Genomic DNA, 25,317 nt, shown 5'->3' on the forward strand with positions numbered 1-25,317 from the left:
TATCACTGGTTAGTACCAAAGTGTTCATTGGTGCTGGCACGTTTATCATTTCTTCATAATACTTGGACTGGCTCTTCATTCTTCTATGGTAGTAAGTTACCACCATGGTGTAGCATATGTAAAATTTCTAGGCTACTTTATGGTAAAATATGTTTTGGGGCTAGTCATAGGCTCCTACCGGTATTATCTGAGCCATGACAAAGGTATGACAAAGGAGGTAGGGTGATAACAACACAACCCTTGTAATACAGAAAAAAGTATTAATGGAAACTTGCATTCCTGAGCATCCACAATATGAAAAAATAAAGAACAACACGGATCAACAATTGATGCCTTCCTTATCTTAGAGAACTTAAGATCACATTTCATCATTATAAACTCCAAACTGAAAATATATATCTATTCAAATTAGAGTCTCTGTCCTCCTATCCATTTCCTAACCTGCCCTTACGACTGATTTACATTATCCACTTCTATGAATTCTAACGTGATTTAAATTTATTGGGCCATTTAAAATTTTAGAGAGCTTCCAATTGGATCTGTATGGCTTTCTAGACATATGCAGAGTTCAGTTATTTAAAATTAATTGCAGTACAATAATTTTAAATTACTTCACACTGTACTAATCTCAAGTGCTTTGAAATATCTGAACTGCCCTATTTAGAGCCATCATAGTACTGCTGCATATGTGCACCACAGAGCAGTTTAAAATGCTGATCGGACCTGTGATGATTTATGCCAACAAGCAGGCAGACATGGTGGACCCATTGTTAATTATAGTGTCCAAATTTTAAAAATTATTCCAGATCATTTTTTACTCTAGATCTTTCCCTTAAACCTGTCATCTCGGTGTAATCTGAAAAGTGGCTGTAAAATAGTCACAATATTAACTGTATTATGACAAAGATAGATTATAAAATATGTAGGGAGAAATTCAACACTGAGCTAGTGATTTCATCATGGCAAACTTTTCAGCTTGCCGGATGGAACAATCCTTCCTCTTCACACCCAACACACTGTTCTGTGTGTTCTCCCAATCCCTCTCCCAAGCCAGTTTTGGAGAAGGCTTCTCCTGATGAGAATGAAATTGCAATAGCGTTTTTACACCAGAAGGACATAATATAAATGTCCTACTAAGTAAATAATAAAACAGTTGACCAAACGTGAGGGAAAGGGCCAACGAGATTCTTACCTCTGAGATGAATTATCTCACTGCTACTCCAGAAGTATAGGATATGCTTCACTGTTCAGGATAGAAAGTGTACTGGTATCAGTACATGGCCTCGGCCCAGTATATCTGAAGGAGTGTCTCCACCCCATCATTCAGCCCAGACACTGAGGTCCAGCGCCGAGGGCCTTCTGGTGGTTCCCTCACTGTGAGATGTGAGCTTGCAGGGAACCAGGCAGAGGGCCTTCTCAGTAGTGGCGCCTGCCCTGTGGAATGCCCTCCCATCAGATGACAAAGAAATAAACAATTATCTGACTTTTAGAAGACATCTGAAGGCAGCCCTGTTTAGGGAAATTTTTAATGATTGATGTTTTATTGTGTTTTTAATATTCTGTTGGAAACAGCCAAAAGTGGCTGGGGAAACCCAGCCAGATGGGCAGGGTATAAATAATACAGTGGAACCTCGGGTTGCGGACGTAATCCATGACGGAGGCATGTCTGCAACCCGCAGCGTTCAAATCCTGAAGCGCTGTGTGTGTGCAGGCGCTGGCGCAATTTGGCGCTTCTGCGCATGCACGAGCCGCAAAACCCGGAAGTAAACTGTTCTGGTACTTCTGGGTTTCCCGCAGTCCGTAACCTGAAAACACGTAACCTGAAGCGTCCGTAACATGAGGTATGACTGTAAATTATCATCATCATCATCATCATCATCAAAGACCACCTCAACGACCCTTTCCTGTGGTTTCTCTGTCAATAACTTCCCAAGCAGCAAGCAAGAAACAGCACTTCAAAAATCTCAACAAATATAAACCAAACCTGCAGCGTCAAAACCAAAGTTTAGGAACAGGGAAGACATTTTCATTCCCCTTCAATGTAGCAATTTTCTTTCCTCAAGGCTATACAAATCTCAGAAACTACACTAACATATTTTCCAGCTTTGTTTTCTCTTTTGGTTTATATATACACACACATTCTTTGTTCTTAGAGGGACAACCAACAGTGGCAGCAGATATAGCTGAAGATCAAGTAATAGGTAAGAATCACTTGGCTGTTCTTTAAGTTATATCTGTTGTCACTCCAGGTGAATGGGGTGTACCAAAGCAGTACAACCCCACAATGTAGTGTGTGCCACTGGGCAGTAAAGAAAGGGTATACTCCAAATAAAGTGAACACTAACTCTCCTGTTAAGAAGAAAAGAATTAGTCTAGGATAGCCTGAAGTACTGTATGCCCAAACACAGCATTTGCAGATGAAAGTGTCTCAATTCTGTAATATCTTACAAAGAGATATGAAGCTTATCTACACGCCTCCAGGGACACTCCAGATTGCAGGACACAGCAAGATGCTGGTCCCTCTTGCAAATGAGATATGACATATAATGCAGAGGAAGTCCCATGGTTCTTTTTTCTTTTTCAAAGTTTCTAAAATGCAGGGCTTGAGCAACTTTGCAATGGAGGAAGTAAACACCTTCATACTTCTATTAACATGTCACAGTTATGAAAAAGAGGAAGTTGTACTGAAGAAAAATACCTTGAGGGCATTTTGTACATAAGGGGAATCCCTACCTTTTCCCAATAATAAATAAGACCAGAAAAGAGAGAAAGAGAACCATGCCAGTTCTTGCCAACAGTTAAAAAAAAAAAGGCACCAGCCTATGTCTTCTTCACACAAATAGAATGGTTCTTCACCTCCAACCAGAATTTAAGACTGACAGCCAAATTGGACAGAATGGGGACACACTATGCACTTTTCTGTCAGCCCAACTCTGACAGCAGTTTGGGGTGAAAAGTGTAAAAAGCAATGGGGCATCCTAAGCAATGGAAGAGGTTGGGGAGGAGCCAGTATCAACCTTGTGCTTCTTTTGTTGTAAAAATCAGACCCAACCCTCCACTTTGTATGTGAATGGTGTGCAGAAACAGAAGGGGCTGCCCAATCATGTTTTAAAGCCTGGACTGAGGTGAAGAACCATTGTGACATGTGAAAGGCATACTCGCTCACAAATATAGGCTGGCTTGGCATGGAACCCAGCTCCAACACCCTCCTGGAGGAAGAGATAAAAAATGATATTTTCAATGCATAAGAAATAACACAATACTGTGCATAATGTATCAAAGGAAGTCTTGAATATAGGTTCTAAAAAGAGAACAGCACTTACCCTTAAAAATCTTAATATAGGAAGAAGTCTGGAAATTATGCTTTCTAGAACTTCAAGGTGTCTCTTTAAAGTATTCAGTTTGAGAACCTCATCCTGACAATCTTGCAAGAAATCTCAAACCTTGACTTTAGCAGGTTGGATACCAAGTGAATGACACCATGGTATGAGAATTTTTCCTTTCAGAAGAAAGTCGGCAGTCTACAAATATGCCTCCTTGTCAGAATAACCTTGAATGCTTCCTGTTCAGTTGCTGGGTGGATTTATGGATTGGGATGGACCAATGTACTTTATCATAAAATGTTCATCTGTGACCTTAGCAGGGTGACTGACTACATTCAGGTCCAACAATCTTAGGAAGCAAGGGCTGAAAGGCTAATGTGGAATGTTAATGATTATTTGAGTTTCCTCCACCTTGTTCTCCTTGATAGACCATATGTTGGAGTCCAGTTCTGATTACTTAGCTAGCCCATTCCGATAGTTTAGAAGACTTCTGAAGTGGACAGCTGCAACCAGTTAGGCCCAGGAGATCTGCTGCTGCCTCTTCACTTCTTCAGTCTCATGTTGTACAACTGGACAAGGAAATTTCCTCCCTGTGCTTTGCAGCTAAATGACAGAAGGCTTACTGTATCACTCTGAGTTCTGGCATACTTAATTAAAAATACTCTTCCACATGGGACTACCTACTCTGAATCCAATGTGAAACCAGAGTGGCTTCCTTCAAATTCAGACTGGTATCAATATTTACCAAAACCCCTATCTGGTTCTACAAGTGATATCCTTAAACCAATAGAGAAACCAACAGTCAATTAAAATCAGTACTATCAACCCTAACTGGGGCTGTCTGTCTGGTGTCTCTTAGGAAGAGGTCTTTCTAAGACCCATTTTCTGAAATATTTTTAATATTGGAAGTCTGAGGACCCACATAGGGTATTCTAATTGGGCCAAAGATATGCAATCCATTAGGTTAAGTTATCTTCATTTTTAATAAGAAGCTCCACCATAATGAATGAGAGGAACCTCATCTGTTCCAATATGCCAGAATACTTAAGGATAAAAAAGACACCAAACAACAACAACCCACACTCACTGTTCAGGTTTGTTGGGGTGGGAGTTCAATATTTATTTGATCAATTCTTAGCAGCCCAATAAATCAGTGCGCAAAAACATGACTCTAGCAAAGTTATTTTTAAATGATAGGTTCATGTAGTGGCTGATATATTTATATTTGCTAGAGTATGAACCTAACACCTTTTGATACAGCTTCTACGTCAGTTTGGCTAAATTCATATTCAGTTGTAGTAGCCAAAAGCATTTTCCCCCCTAATGACTTGCCATTTCTTGGTCTTTATTTCAAACATGTGCTTCTTTTTCAAGTTTTTTTAAAGATCTTTTTTGGGGCAACAAACTATTTGAAAATTGTCAGGGAACTGCCATCGCAGCCAGGAGTGGAGGAAGGGCTCCCAAGCGATGCCGGAGAAGGTCCCAGCAGAAAAAGAGGGGACTCAGCGAGCGGGGAAGGAAATCAGCGTTACACCAGGGAGAAAGGCGAGCAGAGGCGGGCTTCGGAGAGATGGCTCCATGACTCTTCGCCAGAGACCAGCGGGGAGAGCACAGGTCCTCCACTGCCCACACCCACCCTGCGCAGAAGACTTCCGCGCAGGGAGGCTAGGCGGAGACTATCCGTCAAGGAACTTTTATGTTGGAAGAAGTTCAGGAAACACCCACTGACGGATTCTGCCAGTGACTGAGACAGACGCGGATTCAGGACTGTCCAGCCAAGGGAAGGTTTATCCAGGCAACCTCGCCGAGAGTGGCGGCAACTTACACACGAGCAACCCCCCAATTCCCATTACAAAAATATACTGAATTACAGAAAACAGATTTGAGCACAATTTCTAAGTTCCTGATTTTGCCAGTCTTACACAATTGCACTGTTTCTTATATCTGTCTCATACCCAAACCAACACTTTTTCTTTTAATCAACTGAGACCAAAGTAGCATATTTGTCCTCCTAGGGCGGCTGCAGCCTAGGCCCTTGGTATATAGTAAAACAAAAGGTTGTGTCAAGTTCATATGGTGTTCATGCGTGCATAAATTTCCCCCTACACCTTTGCATACCCATATAGGTAAAAGTCAAATACACAAACATCCTTATTTCACACAGAATCAGAGGGAGTTGCTTACAAGAAAACTGAATTGGAATTTAGAAACAAACCCAAATGTCATGATATTAAGGGTGCGTTATAGTTGCATCTGTATCATTACAGGCATTCCTAAAACAGATTTGTTGTGCCGTGATAAAGTTCCCTCCCCCTTTTAATCTGATAGCTTGTCGGTAAGTTGCTCACGAAGATGCTAGAGTTAAAACTTGGAAAGATAATAGTATCCCGCAGATTCAATATGCTGCAGTAGATTGTGCCAAAGCTCAAAGTACTAGGTTATATGTTAAGAAACTCGCCATTTTAAAAATAACTTCTCATTGGAAGGGCAGCAGATGCTCACCAATGTGAGTGAAGTAGAGAAAACTATGCTACTCTCTTTTTAATATAAAGCATATGGGATGGAGAGAAAGCTTTAAAATGTTGCACTCAAAATATTAAGTAAAGGCTATTTTTCACTTGATGTCGTGCTCAGCAACTGCAGCTTGGAAGGGAAATTAAAAATAGCAAAGCTTTAAGAGACCAATTTAAAGATTGGTCATGATACTGGCAGAGAGCATCACTTTCTACTTCTGTTTCAGAATGAAAATGATCATGTAGCATTGAAAACTACAACCAGGGAATGCTTCTGCAGGCTTCAAAAATGAGCAGAAGTGCAACTCCCCACCTCTACTGAGTTACCATTGCCCACTTTCTGAATAACTGAAACTTTACTAAGAGAATTAATTTATTGCATTAGGAAAGTCACTAATTAGTTTTGTTGATTTTCATTATTATAACTGATGTTATTTAAGCTCCTTGTCTAAATCCTTACACTGAAGTAAAAGAACAACGCCATTTTGTTCATCTGGCTGTATCATCTATAACTCCTGATAATATTTCCATATTAGGCTCTGTTTTACTTCTATTTTTCCTTTGCAATTCTATATCTTTAATAAATTAAAAATCTGTAAATCCTATGCCATGCTGAGACTAAAGAGACAGAATACAGTTCAAACATATGAAGTCTTAAAAATCATTGGAAAAAAATCAAAGGAAAGAAGATAATTTTGAAGGCCGTTTGGCTGAAATCTATATTCCTTTGAATTACACAAGTGTTTTATACTGTTAAACACACGAAAGAGCAAATAATGGATGTAGAAGAATGATAAGTGTCAGTTATATACCTAAAACTAATTTGGGATACTGTGGCCCGGTAAACGATAACCAACAGAACCAGCAGCTCTTAATACATGCAACAATGATTAAGGACAGCATTTTAATGGTTTAGGAATTGTAAGGGGTTTTCTCAATGTTTCCACAGCCCAATGTTGCATATTTATAAAGTCCCAAAACGGGGCTTTCTGTGGGTAGGGAGGTGATGAGGCTGAATTGGCCCAGGATCCACTGTATTGGCCTTCCTGCTGTTACATGACAGCATTGAGGCAGACCAGGGCCAGACTGCTGAGGCAGCTCCAGGCTCACATAGCAACCTGTCTGTACCCCACCTTCCACCCTGGCTGTCATGTGTTCCCTTTTCTGCTGCTCCCTTTTCTGTAAGAGCTCAAGCAGAGAGGAAAGTGTCTCAGCCGACTTGTGTCCCTTACCAATACGCCAAATGTAGTCCATACACTTCACAATTGCATGCAATAAATGTGCTGCATGCAACTGCATTTTAAAGCTTTAAATAGCCGTAAAGAGGGCTTGCATTTCTGCTGTGCACTGACCTTATTTGTATTCTTTCACGAAGAACACATAGCGGTGTTACTAAGGATTAAATATACATTTCTATGGAAAATTTGTTTCTTTGTGCAACTGGAGTGTGGCCCCCAACAGTTTTCCATTGGACAACGTGGCCCTCAGGCCCCAAAATGTTCTCCACCTCCATTTTAGTCCCAGGGGTGGCAAACAGAGGAGGAAGGAGATGCCCACACAAACAAATTAATTGTGCTCAGGGCTATCCACCAATGTAATGGGAAAAACACATACAAGATCAATGTGCAAAAGCCAATACAGAGAGTTTGTGCCTTGCTAGCAAATTGTTGGTACATTCTATACACTTGGGTCACCGCAGGGACAGAGAACCAACAAAGCATGCACAGGAAGTTAACCTCACTGTGGTATACAATAGAAGGGAATAAAATGTTTGCAGATCCATTGGACAATTAAATCTGCAGTTCTGTAAACTGAAGTATCTGTTGGGCAATGCTGTGGATAAATAGATTACCGTAATAAAGACACATTGTATCTGTTCACTTCAAATCATCATAGCAATTGTACCTTTCAGAATAATAACATAAAACAACAGAATAAATAGCCATGCTATGTCTGAACGATGGTCCATTGAAATCAGTATTTCATCTTTGATGAATCTGGATGCTCATGGGAAGGTCACACGCACAGCAAGATGGAGAAACCTATTCTGCATTTGACCCTGCATATCAGAGCTGAGATTTTCACTGCATTCGTAGGATGCATTTCTAGATATTACTCCTAGCAGTTTCAGACAGTCCTATATTTCTTAAAATTGCAGTTCTTAAAAAAGTACTGTACTGTAATGGTAATTATGGCAATGGTATCCTGTAGACATTTATTTATTTCTTCTTCACATTATACTTGCTGCCTCTTATTTAGACACTTTCCATTTTATTTTTTTGATTTTGTTCCTAATAAATCTTAAACCATGCACTGGCCATTTCTATGATGGAGCAAACTAAAGCTAATGTTTTCAGCAAACTCTACAGATTCTCGTGAACACCAAGGCCTAACACAATGAAACAATGATACAACAAAAAGTATCTATTTATCTATACAGTATCATGCCATGTTTAACAACTTCATTAATTGACCTACTAACAAAAAGACACTAACAAGGGTCTTTTTGTATATCTAGGCTTACAGTATGTATAGACCACGTTTGCTTGTCTTCTTTTCCCTTTAGATATATGTAAATAATTAGCAGTGCACAATTTTGCCTTGCAGAAGTCATGCTGAGATTGCTACTTGGACAGGAATATTTATATCCATTTAAATAAACAAAGCCTTAAAAATAAATCCTTTGCAGGTTTACTCAGAAGAAAGTTCCACTGAATTCAATGCTGCTTGCATTAAGAGGAGTGTGTTTAATAATGCTTTCTACCAATCTACCAAGGACAAATATTTCAAGGATTACACACACATCGATCTTGGATTTTTTCCTTGTATGTTTTTGTTGGGAGACGTCAGACTGAATTGTATCACTCCCACGGATACCCACACCTCAGTCTGCTTTATTTATCAGGGGAAATGGAACTTTCAATTTTACTTCTTTTTTCCCCAATAGTAAAAAATAAATAAACCCACATGCATGTGCAGAGCACCAGTTCTGGAAAAAGTTTAATTCTCTTCTGATCTATGTATCTTATAAAGCTCTGTGACTTTGTACCACAGGAATGGCTGGACAGTAAAGAAAAAGAATCTGAGGTCCCTTGACTGCTCCTTTGCAAACAATACAAAGCATAAGATTCAGGACATATTGCTGACACAGCAACATCCCTGCCTCAAAGAAACTGTGGGAAATGTCAGATTTATGGTCCTATGGGTGATGGGTGGAAGGTTGTTTCCCCCCCTTCAACAAGCCTCTGTCAGAAACAGAGCCTCTAGAAAGTTTTTGGCTATATCCCAGCAAAGCAGAAGGAAGCTGTATTCCTCATTTCCCCTGGGACCCAATGAAATATACAGCCTCTAGGCTTCTTTCAATTTGGTCTTTCAGATTGCTAAACCAGTGAAAAAAGGATCCTAGCTGTTAGGGACATCACATGTTGGGGGTCACCTGCTGCTCAGGGGTTCTCATGCCAGTTGTTGATATAATAAGCACCCCTTATACTTTAATTACAATTCACAGTGTGCAAACTCTGCAATCTGTTTTTTAAGCCAACTGAAGTTGTTGTTGTTGTTTTTAAAAAAGCACCACAGTGAGCTCAGAAATGGGGTCTGTGTCTAGGTAACCAAATAACTTTTTTAAAGTACTTGGGAGGAAAGCAGGCAATATCTATTCTGTACAAGTGCAACTATACTTCAGATCAGGTGATCAAGCAATAACTGTGTGAGCTAAGAGTTTTCAACTGATGGGTGCTTCTGATAAATGACTTCCCTATGAAAACTTATCAGGACCTTCTCTTCTCAGCAACAAAATAAAAGCACCTTTGTGTTTACTGTATCTTTGAATGTTCATAAGCTCGAAAAAGACAGGCACTTCTGACAAATGTATAGACACACACATTATTATATGGGTAATGGAATTTGAACCATTCCATTTCCCTTGTGACCAGTGGGGTTTCAGCCCCTTTACCTATTTTTCTGGAGTATACTCCACTCACCTGCCTCCTGATCTTCCTCAAAGTAGATATAATGATAGGGCAGATTCTGGAAAAGATCTACAGCACCAACACATAGTCTCTGGTAACGAAAAACAGGATTCTGCTCATCATACACTATTTACTTCTCTCTTACTATGTTTTCTAGTCAATATCCACTGGGAACACCAGGGTTTCCTGGTTTTAGGTTTGATTTGAAGTTTCAGGTATTTAGTCCATTCAACAAGTTGTGAGGTGAAGGGAGTGAAATCTTAGACAAAGGAGCAAGGAAGGGAGACCAACAGACTGTTTTCCATAGGATCGGGTGAGCAACAGCTCTCTCTGCCATTTCAAACTTTTAATCAACCTTTTCCCAGCACATTCTGCCAGTCTCCGCATTTCTCTCTTTTTTACTGAGAGATAAGGTGTGTCCGGACAAAGACCTCTCACACAATAGCGGGGTGAGTGGGCTCATACTCAACTCCCTGACCTCTGCTATAGCCAGTGGTGAAAATTAGGTCTAGTCTGTACAGCTTTATGATTCCACCACACATTATTTGAACATGGGAGGAGATTTGTCTGAACCCCCTACAGTGACCAAAAAGGGGACACCAAGAGAGGGATGATGAATTTATTTTAAATGCATAGCTGGAAGGGCACAAGAATACTAAATTCAAGCTTAGTTACAAAAAGAACATTGAGACCTCTTTTTACACAATCAATAGGTGCTGTTAAACTCCATGAATCTACATTCCTGAGCATCCATCACCCCCTGCCCAGTTTCAGGAAGCTGACAACCTTCACCCCCTACTCTTCCTTTCCTCAGATCTGCAGGCAGAACCAAACTTATACACCCTGGATCCAGAGTATCTAAGGCACTGGTTCTTTTCCTCATCCGTATGGCTTTAATGTTTATTTATCTTCACAAACTGTAGATACTGCTTACTTTGACAGAAAATCCCTAAGTGGTTTACATACTGTAGTCTGGCCACATCTTCCCATCCTTCAGAACAGATGAATATTCCAAAATCACTATTGCATTTCCTTGCAGGTATCAGTTCAGATGGGACTAACATTATATGAATATTTCGGCTGGGGAGCAAACTGAAGCCCCGATTCCTCACACACTTCAGTGCAGCCAGATCTCAAAACAGTTGTTTGGGACTTGGCACACAGCACTTGGCCCATTTTTCCACCATGTTGTTGCAACCTGACAGGTGAAGCTGGGAAAGCTGCTTCCACTGGAATAACTGGAGTAGCACAAAACTTCAAGGGTTGCCCATGCTACTACTTTGCTGCAGCTTAAGTATTATTTATTTTAAAAAACTTCTATCAAACTTTCCCCCAAAACCCAAACTCGACACAGCTTACGACAATAAAATATGCATTGTCAAAGACAATTCAAAATAAAACAAAAAACAAAAATGGCAACTCATAACCACGACTGCCCCCAAAATCCCCAAAGTGAAGATACAGAAATAGGAAATCAGCCTTAACATATTAATAATGAAAAAATCCAAGTTCTCCAGCATACTTATACTGACAGATAAGTATCACTGCAGGCCCTAAATTATTGCAGTTAAGACAACCCTGGATTGAAATGTGGCCAAATTAAACACCATCCATTTAAAGTACTATATCACATTACTAACAGACACTTCACATTATCCCTAGGCATCTGCCATCACATTTGTAGTTCATTGTATCCTAGCACCTAGCTCATCTGCTCCTCATCTGGTACAAAATGAGAACTGAAGACCCAGGAGAACCAATTTTTCACTGTTCCCACCTTTTGTCATTGGCCAATCCCTAGGCACTGACTAGTTGTTCCAAAATAAACCAATCCATACAGACAAAGAACATGGAAAAGAACATATTTATTAGCTGTGGGACTAAGAAAGGAAGCAATCAATAAAGTACAAATATGTTCATCTCTGGACCAGACTACATTAAATGAAACTAGGATTGCCAAGCTATGTAGACACACCCTTAGCATTACTTCTTGATGATTTTATTTATTGTGTACTGAAGTTGTAATGCTATATTTTCAATCGCCCATGGAATATTTCTTGATAGGTGACCAAATAAATTTAATAAACAGAATAAGTAAAAACAGTGCTAGTTATTTTCTACGGTTGCAATCCTAACCCTGAGCTGTGTTGTTGGAGGCAATTAGGATCTGGCAGAAGTCCCCATCCGCTCCCCTCTGCCACCACAAATGATCTTGTTGCCACCATGGAAAGGATGGTGGAAACAACACCAATGCCAGAAGTGGGCCCTGAAATTGGGCATTTCGGGGCAGGGGCAGGGCTGGGGCAGCCAAGGGTCTTCTGGATTTTAAGCCAGTCCAGCTTCCTGGGGGGTTGCCATATTTTGAAGAGCAAAAAAGAGGACACATCCGCCGACTTCTACTTTTAACTATGGATCACTATGAAAACTCTCATTTTAGGAAAGAGTACGTGTCCTGAAAAAAGATAGCAACCCTCTGCATATAGCAACCCTCTGCAGCCCTATTTGAATCTCTCTACTGTGCCAGTCACTAACTGGTGCAGCATAAAACTCCCATATATTGATACAGAGAGAAAATACCATAGCTATTTTTAGCAGAATGCAATTGCAGTTTGTGACAAAAAATCTGTCTTTGTGACCCCAGGGTAATTGTTTAATTTGCCTTAACGGTGTATGAGTAATTCATGGAAATGTACTATGCATTTGGTGGACTAGCTGAGATGTGTTATCACTGTAGGATAAAGCACGATGACATGAAGTATGGAAACGTAGTTCAATGGCATGAGTTCACAACATCTTTCATGTAAGTAATCCTGGCAACAGGCATTAGTATTACTATGAAATGATCTCTGTGTAGGACGGAGAATAAAACTCTTTTGCTTTCCCTTCCAAAAGGCTCAAGTCTCAATCACATAAGCAGACATAGGCAATATGTGATCCACATGCTCAAAAGAGCCCATACAGGCATCTTGGCTGCTGTCTTCCTTAAAAGTAGCAAAGGGTTCTTTAGCTCTATCAAAGTATGAAACAAGTACACAGGTAGGCACTTTAACTGTGGCCCACATCATGTCTGTTTTGGTCCTTAAAGGTAAATGTACCCCTGACCATTACATCCAGTCGTGGATGACTCTAGGGTTGCGGCGCTCATCTTGCTCTATAGGCCGAGGGAGCCAGCATTTGTCCGCAGACAGCTTCCGGGTCATGTGGCCAGAATGAATAAGCCACTTCCGGCGAACCAGAGCAGCGCACGGAAACGCCATTTACATTCCCGCCGGAGTGGTACCTATTTATCTACTTACACTTTGTTGTGCTTTCGAACTGCTAGGTGGGCAGGACTGCCATTAAAGCAGTGGATACCATGGTCCAGACTGAGTATTTCAGGGACTGGTCTGACACAGTGCTTATAAAAACAAAAACAAAAAAAACTATCTTGAAAACTTAAGGACAGCAGGCTGCATAAGCAAAAAGAACACAAACTCACTGTTACATATAAAGTCTCTCTCCCCCTCCGACAGTGTTAGTGGGGGTGTACAGTACACAGCGTGTTTGGTTAAACCATTTCATGTTCAAAAGGAAATGAAACCAAAGAATAAGTTATTAAAAGGAGTCTTTGAAGCCAAAAGCAGTGATGTGTGAAAGGCATAACCAGAAGAGTTTATTTAAACACAGAGCTGAGAAAGCAGGGGAAAACAGGAATTAGGAAATCAGAGGCACAGTCATCATGGCACCCAGCAGCCCTTTCTTGGTACTAGAAATTTTTATATCTATGAATATTTCATCCAGATTCCAAATACCTTTTTCAAGTTTTCCATATCAAAATCCCAGACTCCTTCTTCAATAAATTTAGAAATGCGTCTCCCAAATTTATCAGTCCTGGTGGATGATGCACAATTAGTTGCATATGGCCATGACAAGTAAAGCTTCAGGAAGTCTTGTGCCCTTCTGTTTTCATGCATTTTTTTTAAACCATTCAGCAGAACAATAATTAAATCTGCAATGGATGGGCTTCGTGTTTATTTCACACCAAAAGGAAAAGAGGGAAGAAGAAATGAAAGAGAAGGGAATATAACCATATCATTCCTTTCCTATTAATGTCAGGCTTTGACACACTTTCCCTCAAATATTTTAAAATGTGCTTCTTGTCCAGTATCAATTACTATAGGAAAAGATACAAAGTAAGTACTAATCAATGCGCAGTGTTTGTTCTTCCCAAGAATAAAACAAAGAAATCATCTTTATTGGGCCAGACCAAATATTGGTCATCCCAACACTCTGATTTCAAGAGTAATCTAGGTATTATAGATGATGTCCTTTATTTTTATATATATTATAGCCACTCTATTTTTAACCTGCCTTTCCTCAGTTAAGATTACAGGGTAGTTTCCAATAAAATAACTAAAGCAATAAAAAAACCCCACATTTATTAAACTCATAATTAAAACCATCATATCAATACATGCCTGTGCATTATATAAACAGATGCATTACAAAGGCCTTATCTGTTACATCAACCAAATCGATTTCTCTCAAAGTCATGAGTGAAAGGGTGTTATCTTTAGGTGGTACTGAGAACCCAGCGAACACAGTACCATATACACAAAAGGAGGGAGTTCCATAAATGGAGTGACACTGTAAAAATGGTCCTATCCTGGGCAGCCTGATATAGGGAGACATGCTTCTTGAAGTATTTTTGTTCCAAGTCATTTAAGCTTTATAAGCTAACAACAGCACCTTTAATTGGACCTGGTGGTATGTTGGAAACCAGTGTAGAACCTGCAGGATTGATGCTATACAATTCTGATTACATGCATTCCTCATAAATCTGGCAGTCACATAATGCACTAGCTGCAGCTCCAGACCATCTTAAACAATAGTCCTATGTAGAGTACATTACAGTAATTCTAACGGAGAGGTTACCAGGGAGTGCATTATTGTGGCAAGGCTCTTTCACAGCAGGAACAGCTGGAGCTGACAAACCAGCTGCAACTGGAAACAAGCACTTCTAACCATTGACACCACCTGGTCCTCCTGAGATAATGCTGGATCCAGGAGTACCTCCAAGCTATATTCAGGGGGAATGGGCCCAATCTAGAACACTCTGTCCTCGCTTCCCAACAGAAGTATGAGGACAAGATGAAACTCCTGATACTAATGATATGGAGACTTAGGTCATCTGCATTAGTTGATATTAGCAAAGTCCACTTTAACTGAACAATCCAAATCCATTTGATTATCTGCCATCAAACTGCATAGTCAACCTTTTTAATTAAACATTTTCACACGTGTACTGCAGCACCAAGCACCATCCCTAGAGTCACACGACCGGAACTGGACCAAGTAAGGCTTCAGTGTTCAAACAAGGCTGCTTGTATTAAACTGCAGCAGTTCTACTGCTCTGCTGAAAGACCTACTCTATCAGGCCTCTTCGGCCTATTCACCTGGTAGTAGTCATTCCCTTAGACTGCCTCAGTGGGAAAAATAAGAAGCAGGAACATTCCATCAGCTTTTCCCAAAGGGCAGCTCCATCAGGCGCCTCTTGGGCCCAAGTAGTGTTTTTCACCAGCAGGTCATCATAAGAGATGTTAGAGTTGGTACTTGAGTTTGCTTTTTTCATCTTCCCTCCCTGTCCATTTTCCTTGTGTGCTGTAATTAAGCCTGTAGGCCTCTTTTCTTTTAATTTATTGTATGTAAGCCATCCGGAGTGACCTTTAGACTGAAGAGTAGGATATAAATGATCTAAATAAATAATAACAGCATCACAGAACTTAACAGATTTGACAATTTATTAATATTAACTCATACTACACAGTAGTATTTTTTTCTCTCTCTCTCTCCCTCTCCCCCCCCCCCCACTTCTCTCTTCTTCAGGAGCAAGGTACTGAAGATTTTAATGGGATTTCACCCATGCTTGAGCCATTCCCGCAAAGGCTAGAAAAGCAGATACACAGCTCACAGAAAGCAGGTTATTCAAGGGTACAAGTTCAGCACATCCTGTGAACTTCAACGGCTTTAGCACACCATGATTTTGACAAAGAAAGAGATTCTACAAATATTTTCTAATTAATCAGATGCAAGATCCTGATGAAATGTTCTTTCCCATTCTTTTATCCCTTTCTGTTATCAATTGTGCACTTCCATGAGAATTTCATTGTGCAATTATTTTATTATTTGTTATGCTGGAAAAAAATATATTTGTGAATGGCTCTATTATCTGGATAATCAGCCTTCTGGAGACCAGAAAGAAACTTTCTGAACAGCCATTCACTGAGCCTGTTGTACTCTTTTACATTCTATGGTTAGGCACATAGGGAGAAAAGGCCTCTATTTTTTTTCTTTCTTTCAGTGTTTCTAATTTCAATAGGATTTTTTTAAAAAAAGTAGCTTCTACTGTATTTATACCACATCAAATGAATGAGTGTAACTTCTAACAATGCAGTCCTTTTCTAAAGGAGGGCTCTTATGGAATGCTGCATCTAATAACATTCTTCCGGATTTTGAATTTTCTTCCACAATATATTAAAAAATGCCCCTTTTAATTAAATAATTTGTTCAGATGATGAACATAAATCAATAATATTCTGCTTCTATTAAAACAACATTCCATTTACATTAATTTGGTGCAAAAGCTGATTATAATACACCAATGGCTCTTTGCCCTAGCCCTATGTTGCAAAAAAAGAAAATGGGAAAAGAAACAGTGGCAGTGGCAGTAATAATCAGTAGGATCATAGTAGAATCAGTAGGATTATCAAGAGGGGAAATAATTGAATTACATTGGTCCAGCACAAAATGAGGCTAACACAAGTAAGCAAAGTAATCCTAAACTTAAAGCTAAGTTAAATTAATTTGGGGGAGCTCTCAAAGCCAAAACAAAGAGAGGTGTTTTCAAATAGCGGTCAGAAGAGAATGGAGTGAAAAATCACCTGACCACCCTTTGAGGCATGAGCACAATGCAAGAATTTCTCCATTGAAAAGTTCTAAAAAGCTCTGGAAGTTTTGGAGGTGTTGCTCTGAACAGGTGCAGATCCCACGTGTGTGACTGCACAGAGGCAAAGAAGAAGATGGAATAAAAACAGAATTTGTGGACCATTTGAACTGCTGTCCCTTAAATGCAGGTTTCCACAAGCCTAATGCCAAAGAATAACAATAAAATATTGGTAGATGGATTCTGAAATGTAAAAACTGAGGATACCATATCTCCCAAACTATTATTCACCCTCCCCACATTTTCTTATGTATTGCGTCTAGATACTGTGGTGGCTTTGAAGCTCCAGGCTTGTCCTCATAGTAATCTCAGTTGACTTCTATTTCTACTACCACAGCCCTGAACCTATACCTGCTGCTTCCTATCACTATTAGAATAAATGCAAAATTAATGCACATGAACAAAATGTTTATAAATGTACAAAAATCAACATGGGGTCTGCTTCATAACCCCTCATCATCTGTTGAAGGCTCTACTGCCACTTCTCTATATCTTTGCTTATAAACCCTCAGTTCCAGGAGTATTACTAGGTCCCCTTAAATGTGATGCAAAATCTGTAGAACATACACCCCAGTCACCATCTGTACTCCCAGGCAGCAATGTACCAACCTGTTCATACCTACAAAAAACAAACTCCCTGCTGGCTTTTCAGGTGAAATTGAAGAGAAGTTTTAAAGATCCCATATTTGGCAGTCAGGGAAATAGGTGAGAGCTGATCACAGCTAGAAGTGGTGTCTTGTAAGACTGCCTGAAATGGGAGTAGGATACAATTTTGGTTGGGTTTTTTTTTTGGATGTGCTTAAGGTCTTCTGCTAGTTGTCAATTTTATCAATGTTCTTTAAATTCTCACCGTCTCTGCTTCAGAGGTCCAAACATATGTCACTATACCTTGTCACCTAAAGATACCAGTACATTACACATAAAACAGATTATTACTGAGGAGACAATGTGATACCTTTCAAGTCGCATGACATAACTTTGAGAAACCTCTCTATATTGGCTGAAGCTATCTTTTTAAATTTTAAATTAATCATCATTTGGATTCTTTTCTCTTTTTTTGCAGTAGCTAATACAACGGTTAAATAAAATCACTAGGACTTAAGCTGAGCCTAGCAATGGCATTTGGAGAGTTCGTCACACTCTCTCACCTATGCTGGCAAACACATAGCTCTGGCTGTGAAGAAAACCACAATGTGGGAAGGAAAGCCTACAAAAGAACGAAAACAGAAAGTGTCTAAGGCCTTGGCAGAAGGACACTAAATAAAATAGAGAGCGGTGACTCATTCTGGCAGGGAATCCACCTCAACCCCTTCAAAGGTTTTGGCAACAGTCCTCGGAGGAGACCCTCGGCTTTTGCCAAGCCACAAAACACCACAATTATTATCGCAGCAGTCATCAACAAAACAGATTTTGTAAACTGACTTGCTGGCACATAGATTAAAGAAGCTATAAAAAGGAATAACAGCTGTTCGGGCTACCCTGCACTGAAACTCACTCTACAAAAAGTATGTTCTGCATGAGCCATGGGCATACATGTATGTTAGCGCACTATGTGCATGCAGGCAACCATAAGCATTCACTACATCAAAATTAGTTTTAAAATAAAGAGGATAACATTGGAAGCCATAATGTCGACTGCTGCCAGTTCAAAAATAGTTCAGTTACAATTACATTGAAGGGAAATGGGCAAAGTCTATTTCCACAGACTCAAAACTGAAGTGACTGCAGCTCAAATGTAAAGGGCAGCAAGACTGCCCTCCATCTTATAATGGTGTAAGAGAAGGAATATTAGTAGGTGAAGCTTGTCATTCAGGGGTACGAAAAGCAATGGCTGCTAAAATTCCTATGCCACAACTATTAATGGTAAATAAGTTCTTTCTGTGTCCAAACTTCTGTGTCTTACTGATCCAGTTTACTGACCTCCAGCTCTGACACTGGCTTGGTAATGCTGAATGTGAGCCTGTTTTGTTCAGTTTACACTGTTTCTGTTGGTAGCCTTGTCCCACAAAAGGTATGTATATTCAGTGATTGTCCTCTGCATCTGGTTACCCACTGGTAACCAATGGGCAGCCCTGAGAGCACAATGTCCAATATAGTAGCCAGAAAGTCAGGAACCAGAAAATGAAATAATGTTGTATCAAAGAGATATGGTAGTAGTTCAACGAATGTATGCATGGTGACCACAATTCCAGTCTGCACTAGAACAAAGAAAGATATGCAGAGGGCTGGAAGCAGGATAGAAACCGAGCTTAGGAGGTCCAAGAGCAAAGCATTCAGGCAATAATGCAAAATTCAAAATGAAATAGGGAGTTACTTCTATGGAAAATAGTCAGTGAGAAAGAAAGTTGGAGGGTTGGGAAAATGCCTTCTTAGAGAGACAAGGCACCACTTTTGCCTGTTTTGGTTTGGTGAGAGAAATAAGTCAATTGGGAAGCCAGGAATTTACAACTGATGTGGGTATCCTTCAACTTGACGAGCATGAAGGAGCTTAAGGTTGCAATCCTACACACACTTATCTGAGTGTATCTAAACATAATGGGACTCATGCCTAAGTAAATATACACAGGGCTACTCTCTATGAGATATTAAAACAGTATTTAACAACCAACTCATTCTTCAAGAAGATGAAGGTAGGGAACACCCCCATATAAAGCACTCCATGTAAAACAAACATTTCTTTTGTTAAAACTCATACAAAACTTTTTACATTCCAGAGCATATGTGCACATGCAACCCCCATATAAGACATTCAAAAATCTGTGAATACATCCTACACTTTACTAAATATACTTCAGATATTTTACCCAATGGTGTATTTAAAGCTTGTCTTTTAGAGAAGCGTTTAGACAACAATGCTTAAGATTTAAATACATTCCAGCTTTTCAGCGTTCTTAGGGACCAATATGTTGCATTATCTTATTCCTTTTCTTCCTTCTTTACAGCTTCCAAGGAACCATATAGCATATTATTCAACTACATAATTAACCAGCACACTAGCAGAAGTAGCTAAGTTCTACCTCTCCAAGTCTTTATAAAAGCATTCAAGTACACACTGTCTTCTCTATAGCCCAGAGATCCCTGTTGAGTCTTTGCCAAGTCCGGAAAAGTTGGACACAACATCCGGTATTTACACTAAGCTAAAATTCTAATCAGCACGAACAGCAGTGTGTTTTAATTCAACCTTATGATTTTATTTCAATCTGCTAAGTAGTTCTACTGCCAGAATGCAACTTGCTATAAATGTAAGTAAACAAATGCAGCAACTAAAATACGTTTGAAGCTTGCAGTATATATAAAGTTTGCATTTCTTTAGATGCATGTAACAAAAGAAAACAGTTTGAAATATCATTGATGGCTGCTTACTTCTGAGTTCTTTGAAAATAATACAGCTTTCCAGTTCATGCTTGGTATACTGTAGCCAAGGAAAGAAAGCTCTTAACGTTATTTTACACTAGCTAGTTCACCTCACGTCATCCCTTAAACAGCTTTCTGCCAAGTACTGTGAAAGAAGAACACAGTTACTACTCGGATCTCTGGATGACTCTATAAATTGTAGTGCCAAGAGACTGGTGCCAAGTTCCGCATCTTCGTTGCCTGGGCGGGGGGGATACAGGAAAATTTTGTGAAGTTGGTCACCATCTTGTACCTGTTCTATGTATTCAGTCCTTGGCAGCCATCTTATAGCTTGGCAACCATTTTGAGAATTTGTCTGGCATTCATTCAGAAGTCGCAGACACTATTTAAACAGAATGGTGGTTAAATATAGTCCAAATTAACCAATGTAGTGTGATATCAGGTAAAACGGTTCTTTGTAATATCAAACAAAACAGTTTTTTTTTTAAAAAAATGAGGGTTATTCTGATTTCCTAGAACACATGTTTTATTAAGGAAATTCAAGCTGCATGGTCCTTAACCCTTTAATGTTTTCTTTTGCTGCAATACAAAACACACACACACACACACACAGAGAGAGAGAGAGAGAGAGAGAGAGAGAGAGAGAGAGAGAGAATGAGAGAGATACAAAGAGGAAACAAAAACATGCTGGATGGTTATGATCTCAGATAAGCTACCCAGATCACAGGTATAGCGTTCAAGTACTACTGACATATACTGACATGTACATATACTGTGCTATCCAGCTATTACGGATATACAATAAAAAAGTGACAGATCAAGAATTACAAAATGCAGAATGCACTTTCTCTTTTGTTAATGTTTAATGAGGCCATCGAAACTCTAGCTGGAGTCAAAGTACAGGATCATTCTTTCTTTGTATACATTTAAGATCACATGGAGAGAGAAAAAGATTTTAACTGGGTTATTTAAGAAAAGCACAAGTGAAAGTTAACTATTTAAAAGAGGCACTTCCCTGAAAGAGAACATTGTGTTTTTCATTAGCTACTTTAGACATTTCCCAAGTGTCAATGAAAGGGGAAGTACTCTCATCAGTTAATTATCTGAAATCACTATTTTTTATTAGGAAACTCAAAGGTTCTTCTTGCTCATAAACAAGATTCCACCCCCAATTTCCCCCAATTCATAAAAAAGGATTATATGGCTCCTACACGGAATCCTCTTCCAAAAAACAAATTCTAGCACAATCTTCCCCAAGCTGATGCCCCCTATATGTTTGGAACTACAACTGCTAGCCCCAGCATGATTCTCCACAATCAGCTAGAAGCAGAATCGAATCAGAAGGTTCCATACAACACTTAATACAGTATAATATTAACCAGCAAGGTCCCTCACCATGGCATCCACTCACAATAAAGTTCCATTGACTAAAGATACTTTCTAACCCTAATTTTAAAACTCTCTATTTGCAAGTTTAGTGTATTTTATTGCTTCCCTTGTGTTAGGAGGGTGGGTGTGTTGAATTGCCCCTTAGTTGCCCCATATTTAGTCAACTTTTGTTGCCAGCACCAGTGGGGTATATTAAATCATTGGTTTTATTCCATTATCTTTTCTTCTTTCTTTCCAATGTAGCCTGCTCTAGAAAACAGTATCTAATTTTTGAGTGACAATTTCAGTTTCAAACATATTGTGAAAATCAGTAGGCCCCTGCAACAAAATGTTGTCATGTAGAGTGCTTCTGTTCAAGGTTGGCAAATACAGAAATATCTGAACTGGATCAGTGCTGCCAGAAACTTTCCCCCTTCCTGCATTTCATCTATTGTCACATCTGCACTATGCATTTATAGCAGTATTATACCACTTTAAGCAGTCATGGGTTCCCCCAAAGTATCCTGGGAACTGTACTTTGTTAAGGGTGTTGAGAGTTGTTATAAAATTCATAGTGCAGATGTCTATCTCACTGGGGAATAAGTTGCTCAGGAGCTGCCTGGACTAGACATTGCTTGAATAGCAGCAAAGTGGCAAATACTGTCCTGGCACAATTATGGAATTCCACAATTTTCAAAACTGCAAATTTCAAGGCAAAAACCAAACCAAACCGCTTATTTCAAACAAAAAAATCACTTACTATAGACAATGGTATCATATTATCAAAGTTTACAAAGTTAGACTGCAACCCTAACACCCCGATGGTGACAGTAACATTCTCAATGCCTGAATCAAACCAAATTCCAAAATTTCAAGGCTAAAACCAAACCAAACCACTTATTTCAAACAAAAAAATCACTTACTATAGACAATGGTATCATATTATCAACATTTACAAAGTTAGACTGCAACCCTAACACCCCGAGGGTGACAGTAACATTATCAATGCCTGAATTAGACCAAATTCCAAAATTTAAACTATTTGGGATTGATTTTTACAATCTTGCAGCACAAAATACTTCATTTTTACCCTTATTAAAAATACATTTTAGGAATTGGAATATAAACTGTCTAAATTAAGTATAATTTCATAGTGAATACTAATTACAGTACTTATGAAAATATTAAATAAAGAGAAAAAGATAGAAATAACATCCGGGTTGTAGGATATTTTTAGATTGAGGGATAGTATCTGCAGTTGCATGACGTCAACTGCACTACACAAGTTTGGAATGCATTGATAAATTACTCCATCGATTCTGTTCTGCTTCACTTACCATAATTATAGCACAGTAATGGATGGCATGAGTGATATATTCTTACTTTAAAGGAAAGCCAAGAGTTTGCCTGTTTCTTTACGAGATTAGACCAAATCCTTTCAATTAATACAGCATGATTGATATCTGAAAGTGTAGTGGGTTAAGATACTTGCTTTAAGTGTGCATACTTGAGGTTTATTTGTATAAGTATTCACTTGAAGATATATACCATGTTTGAAATATTTAGAAAGTCACACTGTGACAATTTCCCAGTCTCTTCCAAAGCTTAAATCCAAAAGCTGATTTTGCAGTTATTGTTGGCATGCTGTTTGCATAGTTAGGCATAACACAGGAAGCTCATGTATTTGGGACTACCCCTCTACTGTGATCTTGACATTTGCTAGGCTCATCGCTTCAGGCTGGCCTTTAATAGCATCCAGTGCCTTGGTAAATATTTTATGTATTTCCCATTTCTTCTGCTGTCAGAAAGAAATAAGTCCACAGCTGAGCACAGTTATTCTTGACTGTCTAACAAACTTTATTTGGACCATCTGAATGGAGCTTGTGGTCCACGGAGATTTAAGAACCTCTGGTGTAGGGTCTCTGGACCTTCAAAGAAAAATTATGTTTGGAATATGATGTGTGCGATAAAGATGGAAATATAACAGAGATTTCACTTGCAAAACGTCTCACTGCTCATATAGACATTCTCAACCAGATCTAAGTGAAGAGGGACAAAGTGAGTGTAGAAATAAGTGAGTCTTAGATGGAAAGAGAAGATACTTACATGCTGCTGCTGGACCTGTAAGCACTATGTCTAATAATTAATTGTTGAATTAACTATTTGAGCCCTATCCTTATGTTTTTTATAAATGGTGAGCACTCTATGCAGCAATTCCCATGCATTCAATATGTAACAATTCTATTACTTTGTCATCCAATCATTTTAGTGGAAAAGAGCTTCGAATGCATAAACTAGAATGGAAATAATATAAGCAGTTTCAGCGCTACAGTATTTCTTCTGCAGAAAGCAGAACCATATTCTGAGTTATTTCCCCAATAAGTCAGGAACTGCAGCCATCTGATGCTGAACTCAGCACCCCTGTGCCAACCAGAGTGGAACCAAAAGAAGACCCCAGAGAAACAAGAGGAAGGTACACTCAACTTTGCTTAGCTAAAAAAAACCAAAAACAACAAAACAACAAAACAACCAACAACACACCCTTAAAAGTTTTTTTCTCACCAGATCAACAGCTAATGCATTAAGGACCTGGTGGCAAAGGCCATGGAAAGGGGCAGAACTGGGGAAACCAGGGTCCCGTCAAACACAATATTCACCTTCCACACTTCTTGGAAGTCTTGAGAGGACTGCCAAAAGGCAGAAGAAGGTAGGCTGAGACCCAGTGGTCTCAGGAAGCCTCTGAAGAATTCACAATAAGTCATCAAGCCTTAAAGGGATGCTATTTAATCCACAAAACACTTTGTCAGAGGTTCCCACTTGGGTTTATCTACAAAACAAGATTGTCTGAAGCTGGTACTCAGTGTTCCTATTTATCCAGAATTAATGTTTCCATATCAGCTACTCAGTGTGTAAATGAAGCAACTGTTTTAATAGATATTTCCCTTTATCCAAGTGTTGCTGGTTTTTGCTTCGCTAAAATGTTTACGTTATGCTGAAATGGGTGGGTGAAGGAAATGGAGAAAATCACATCACCTTTGAATTAAATGTACGTTCAACTGTTTAAACAGAACTGGCTTCTCAAAAAATTTGCTCCTCAGCTATTGCAGTAGTGTAAAATTGATCTGTACTTAGAAATGTTGAATTTCTTCCCTTCTCATTTTACAAAGCCTGTCACTGGAAATAAAATGTAATCTGGGATGACTATAGCAGCTATCAAAGCTCCTTTGACACATTATAATGTCTGAAACCCAGACACTCACCGTTTACATCTGAAATACTTCAGCATGTCGTGAACAACTCAAAACCAACCATTGATCATATATATTGATTTTTACAAGGGAAACCAAGAAGGAAAAGGCCCCAGAAAAGATAGGATTTCTTTTCCCCACCCTTGTCTCTAACTTATTGGCTGCCAAACCCAGGTCTTCTCAGGCTAAAGGCATCAGAAGTTTGCACTGCAGCTAGCCAGGATGTCTGCACAAGATAATTCAAGCTGAAGGCAGATATTCTGTAGTGGGGAATGATTAGCCAGTGAATTCCACTGTGATCTGTCGAGATCCCAAAACAAGCTCCCTTACCGTAGGTAGGTGGACTTCCAAACAATACAAATAACCTATTTGTGTTTCAGTGGTATTTGAATATAACTGACTTTTCTAAGTCAGTAGTTAAAATATTTCTAAGAAACAAATGTGAATCCTAGTCTTCAAGAAGGTTTAAACAACAGGCTTAAATCAAACTGCTACCATTAAAACAAGAGAGAAACTGGTGAAGTTAAGAATAACAAAGACTAATGATGCCCATGTCAC

The 25,317-nt window shown here is 39.2% G+C and overlaps 1 protein-coding gene across 11 annotated transcripts in view; it reads right to left on the minus strand.

The window, feature by feature from the left end:
• Positions 1-25,317, minus strand: part of NFIA (nuclear factor I A) — a 409,131-nt gene that overhangs the window by 131,802 nt on the left and 252,012 nt on the right. The gene's annotated exons all lie outside the window — the stretch shown is intronic.

The sequence above is a fragment of the Podarcis raffonei genome, chromosome 6 (assembly GCF_027172205.1).
Source record: "Podarcis raffonei isolate rPodRaf1 chromosome 6, rPodRaf1.pri, whole genome shotgun sequence".
NCBI lineage: Eukaryota > Metazoa > Chordata > Lepidosauria > Squamata > Lacertidae > Podarcis > Podarcis raffonei.